Here is a 6,000-nt window from a genome sequence, read left to right on the forward strand (position 1 = left end):
TAGTGCATATCAAGGTAGTGGGCAATGCTAACGGAAGTCACTGGAGCTATCCCAAACAGGGTCCTTGCGGTCAGACATTATCTTTGGTGTGCACCCCCAGCTAAGCCTCAGCTCTGCATAACAGAAACATGATTTTATCATTCTGCCAGTCTTCATCAGGCTCAGGAAAGCTTCCACTCTCTGATGAAGCTTACATGAGACCGATGTATGAAACCAGAATGCCAATTTACTCATTTACGATGAGAAATAATCCTGCTAATGGAATATGTATTCAATTCCTCTGGCCAACACGTCTCCTTGTATGCACATTACATTGGAAGCTGAGTTAAAGTCAGACTGTTGTTTGTTGAGCATGGGACCAGAATGACCTGACCTGTCTCTGGGGATTTAATATTTGGTGCTATTAGGCCATCCGACCTGATGCATCCTTCTCTGCCATAGGCTGTGCACTGCCACCTGGATATAGGAGGCCTTCTCTTATCACCCTTTCTTTGGTTTGCGTTTACAGGACCTGTCTGTGCTTCTCATTCAGCCCTTCTTTTCCTTTTGCTTCTTGGAAGATTGATTGCCTTTAACTTTCTTTAGTGGTTAGGTGTACAGGCCGTGTGAGTGCTCGTTCAGGTTCTGACACTGCCGTGGTTTCTTAGTTAACTTGCTCACCCTCTCCATAGCTGTCGCCTGGTCTATAAAAAGCGTAATAATAGTGCTTATATCTGTGTTGTTGTAATGAGTTAGTGAGTGAGTATGTCTAGACGAGCTTTGAATAATGCCTGGCACGTACTGAGAAGTCAAATATTAGTTATGATTATTACCAAAATAGCCACAATTAAGTGATTTTGCTCTGAGAGACAATGGTTTTATTTAGTTTTATTTTGGGAAAAAAAAAAACTAGTTATATACAAGAGACCCTCTATAAGGCTATCTAAGACTATCTGCTGATTTTTTAGCAGAAACTTTACAGGCTAGAAGGTAGCGGCACATATATTCAAAGTGCTGAAAGGAAAAACTTCCAACCAAGAATACTCTACCTGGTAAGTTTATCATTCAAAATTGAAGGAGAGAGAAAGAGTTTCCAAGACAAACTAAAGCTAAAAGAGTTCATCGCACTAACATAGCCTTTCAAGAAATGTTAAATGGACCTTGAAATGTTCCTGCTAACCAAAGCTTTATACAGATTCAGTGCCATCCCCTTCAAAATACCAAAGAATTTTTCATAGAACTGGAACAAATAATCTCAAAATTTTTATGGAACCATGAAAGACCCAAATAGCCAAAGCAATCTTAAGAAAGAAGAGCAAAGTTGGAGGTATCACACTTTCTGATTTCAAACTATATTGCAAAACTGTTGTGATCATGCAGTACATTATTGGCATAAATCAGACACAGAGATCAATGAGACAGAATAGAGAGCCCTGACACAAACCCGCATTTATATATCAGGTAATTTAGCACAAAGGAGCCAAGAATATACAGTGAGGAAAAGACAGCCTCTTCAATAATTGGTATTGGGAAAACTCAAGACAGCTGTGTGCCAAAAAAAAAGAAACTAGACCACTTTCTTACACCATATACCAATAAATAAATAAATAAATAAATAAATCCTCATAATGGATAGATTAAAGACTTAAATGTCAGACCTAAAAACATAAAATTCTTAGAAGAAAACAGGTAGTATGTTCTTTGACATTTCTTAGCAATATTTTTCTGGTTATGTCCCCACATGCAAGGGCAACAAAAGCAAAAATAAACAAATGGGACTACATCAAACTAAAAAGCTTTTGGACAGCAAAGGGTACAATAAAATGAAAAGGTAACCTATTGAATGAGAGAAGATGCTTGCCAGTGATATATCTAATAAGAGATTAATACCCAAAATATATGAAGAACTCACACAACCCAATATCTAAAAAACAAATGACCTAATTTAAAAATGGGCAGAGGACATGAATAGACATTTTTCCAAGGGAGACATACAGATGGCCAACAGAGACATGAAAAGATGCTTAGTATTATTAATCATTAGAGAAATGCAAATCAAAGCCACAGTGAGATACCACTTCACACGTGCTGGAATGTGTATTATCAAAAAGTCAACAAAACAAGTGTTGGGAAGGATGTGGAGAAAGGGAATCCTTGAGTACTGTCAGTGGGAATGTAAATCGATGCAACCACTATGGAAAACAGTGTGGAGACTCCCCAAAAAGTTAAAAATAGTGCTGTCATACAATACAGCATTTCCACTTCTGGCTATTTGAAGAAAACGAAAGCACCAGTTCAAAAACATGAACTCCTACGTTCATCGCATCATTATTTGCAATCGCCAAGATACGGAAGCAATCTAAGTGTCCACTGATGGATGAATAGTTAAAGAAGATGTGGTGTGTATAGGTATTTACATGTATATACTTATATACCTATACACACAATGAAATATTACTCAACCATAAGAAAGAATATAATCTTGTCATTTGTGACATGGATAGATCCAAAGGTTATTATGCTGAGTGAAATAAGTCAGACAAAGACAAATACAGTATGATTTCACTTATATGTGAAATCTAAAAAACAAAACAAAAACACACACAAAAAACCAAAACAAAACAGAAACAGATTCACAGATACAGAGAACAAACTGGTAGTCACCAAGACTGGGGTGATGAGGTGGGCAGGTTGGGTGGAATAGGTGAAGGAAATTAAGAGGTACAAACCTCCAGTTATATAATACATGTCACAGTGATGTAATGTGCAGCGTAGGGAATACTGTCCATTAGTACTGTAATAACTGGTGACAGAGGGGTACCAGATTAGGCGTATCGTCCCAATCAATTTGTAATGTATGTAAATGTTGAATTACTATGTTATACACCTGAAACTCATATAATATTGTAGGTCAAGTATATTTCAGTAAAAAAAAGATAAAGTAGTGTTAAGTATATGGTAAAACTGGAAAATATCAACTAAGTCATATAGAGTTCATTGACCGTTTTTTATGCATTTTGAATATAAGAAAAAGTTGTATTTTATGACACTGAGTAGTTCTCTGAACACTAATACTATGTCTGGAAATATTTTACTTTGAAAGTGAGCTCTTTTGGAAATCATTTCTCATTTAGCTCCACTGAGTAAAAAAATGAGAAATGAAATAAAATCCAATGAAGAGCTGCTGTCAGATTATTTATGTCACACCTGCTAGGTGAGGTGCTTCCCTTGCCCACTGGTTTACCTGTTTAGCCCTGTGAGTTTGATGCTTTGCTTCCATTGTGTGTTGAAGATATGACTAATTATCTACTATTATATGTGTATATAAAATAAATTGCCATGAGCTGGGTAACTTAAAACAACAGAAATTCATTCTCTTGCAGTTCAGGAAACCAAAATTCTGAAATCAAGGTGTCAGCCAGGTTGATTTTTCTGGAGGCTCTGAGGAGAAGCCATCCCAGGGGTCTCTCCTGGCTTCTGCTGACTCCTGGAAATCCTTGGCATCCCTCAGCTTGTAGCTGCATCACGCATGCGTCTCAGAATTTATCTGGCCTCTCTCTCTTATCTGAATCTACATCCATTTTCACATATTTTTTGGTATTTGTCACAGCAGCATTCTGCTTCCTGGTATCAAAATCCATGTCAGTTTCCCAGGCTGTCAGGACAAATGACTACAAACCACCTGGCTTAACACAACATGAATCTCTTCTCTCACAGGTGAGGAGTAGTCTGAAGGCTGATGGTCTGAAATCGAGGAGCTGGCAGGACTGGTCTCTTATGGAGGCTCAGAGAAACTGCCCCAAGCCCCTCAGGTCACGGTGGTTGCTGGCAGTCCTTGGTGTCCCGTGGCTTGCAGGTGAGTCATTCTGATCTCCGTGTCCATCTCCACATCACCTTCTCTGTGTCTGTGTCTCTCTCTGCATCTTCTCCTTTTATAAGGACTGCAACCATTGGATTTGGGCTCGCCCTACATCCAAGATGAGTTTACCTCAAGATCCCTAATTAATTATATCTGCAAAAACCCTATTTCCTAATAAGGAAATGCATTTATATTTTTGTTGGAAAGTAAAAGTCGCATTTCATTAGGTTCCAGGAGTTTTCTGACATACCTGACTTTTGGGGAGACACTATCCACTTGACTACATCTTCCATCGTACAAATGGGAGAGGAGGGCAGATGGGTGCCTTGAGAGTAGGTGCGCTGGAGGGAAGTTTCATTCTAATGATTTCTACGTGTGCACGTGTGTAGATGTGCGTGTGTGTGTGTACGTGCATGTGTGTGTGTGTGGGCGCACGTGTGTGTGTGTGTGTGTGTGTGAAGTAGGTTCCTCAGCTAAGTCTGAGAAGCATGATTTCAGCATGGTTAACATAAGCCTTGAAAGGGTTGGTATGGAAAGTGCGAGTGGACTGACAAAATACATTAGAATTGAGATCTGTGGTCATTAATTCACCGAGGCAACTATGTTACTAAGAACTCGAACTTCAGATTCCATGGTATGGTCTTCCGGAGGCCCCGGTACAAGGTACATCTTCAGGTTTTCTATTTGAAATATAGACACAGAGCTATTGCTGATCCACAACATTTCCTATCAAAATTCATACCTATGTGCCCTTGGTATTTATTTTTTTCCGTGTGGAATTTTCTTGCTTTCCTTCTCCCTTTGTTGACGGTCTGTCCAAGAAGATCCCTCATGGGTAGTTATCTCAGGTGGACTGTTTCAAAATTAGTTGCTCCATTTTTGTGTTTCCACAGACTAGCTCTTTTATATTTAATGCATTTCGCCTTCTCTCTGTCAGAGTTAGTGGCAGTCTGCACGTCCGTCACGCCGGCCCGGCTGTGAGGGCTCGGCAGTGAAGGGGTGGGTCGCGTTGAGCTTTGGATCCCTCTTGCATCTGTTGCATTGCATTGCACGGAACAGACACTAAAGAAGTGCTTTCGGAACTGAGTTGGTGACAGGCTGCGATTACATTTATGTGTTACAGTTCATATAGGAAGATAAACCTACTGACACAAAATTGTTATGACTTTTTCTGGTAAAGGAGATAGATTAAGAACAAACCATATCTTCTCTCTTGCCAAGAACTCTTTGATCATCAAAACCTGGCCAGGTTTAACAGTGCACACCAGGAGCCTTGAAACAGAGAAAAAGAAACTAGCTTATATGAGAATTTCATTAATTTGTGGCTTATTATTGCAATTATCTTGCCAAGAGATTTAACTTGTTGCTAGCAATATGGCCTCCAAAGATTGGCATTGTTTATTATTATCAGTGTGTTGCTTATTGTGTTTTTTCTAAGCAATATCTTAATCAAAAACTGCATTTTTTTTAACCTAGGGCTGTATCCACACACTTTAAGTCACTTACTGAATGTTGACTTTGTCCTCACCACTTTGCTATACACTGATGTCAGAGTTTATGTATGTGCCAAATGATAGAGATTTTTTTCATTATGCATATAGTACTCAAAAAAGCTTTTAATCATTTCAGTTCATTAAGATGTGCCCTCCATGTTATTATTCCTAAAAGGCAGGGTTGGTTTCTGTTTGTATTGACCTAACCATCACTTGTCGCTACTATATATGCCATCTCCAGATTGTTGTAGGGTTCTGGAGAACTACATATATTGATAAAGATATTTACACTTGCTTAAAAATAGAAAAATATTTTTCATTTGGAATTTGCTAAGAAAAGGAAAATGCTCAATTAAAAAAACACTTATAGAGAACTAAGAAAATGCTCAGAAAATCAATTATTTTTCTTGTAGGTCAATTGAATCTGCCTAAGACTTGGCAGATCAATTTTAAAACTATTAAAAAATGTGTCCCATAAAATGAATGTGAAAACTTTGAAAACAGACTCTATTATTTTGGGAAATAGAAACATTTGGATATCCATGTCTAACAGCTAACAAATAAGAATATAAAAACGCATTAAAAACATTCTTTTGAGACTTGAATTATTGTGGAAAACAAAGGAAATATTTGAATAATATTTAGTGTTTTTTGATAGTATTTCCTTGA

At 38.0% G+C, this 6,000-nt stretch overlaps 1 long non-coding RNA gene across 1 annotated transcript in view; it reads left to right on the forward strand.

The window, feature by feature from the left end:
- The window catches only part of LOC116659338, a 329,390-nt gene extending 325,609 nt beyond the window's left edge, over positions 1–3,781 (forward strand). The window contains exon 5 of the long non-coding RNA XR_004314690.1: positions 3,697–3,781. This is a non-coding gene — a long non-coding RNA (uncharacterized LOC116659338). The remainder of the gene's footprint in view (positions 1–3,696) is intronic.
- Positions 3,782–6,000: the final 2,219 nt, after the last annotated feature.

This window comes from Camelus ferus, chromosome 23 (assembly GCF_009834535.1).
Source record: "Camelus ferus isolate YT-003-E chromosome 23, BCGSAC_Cfer_1.0, whole genome shotgun sequence".
Taxonomy (NCBI): domain Eukaryota; kingdom Metazoa; phylum Chordata; class Mammalia; order Artiodactyla; family Camelidae; genus Camelus; species Camelus ferus.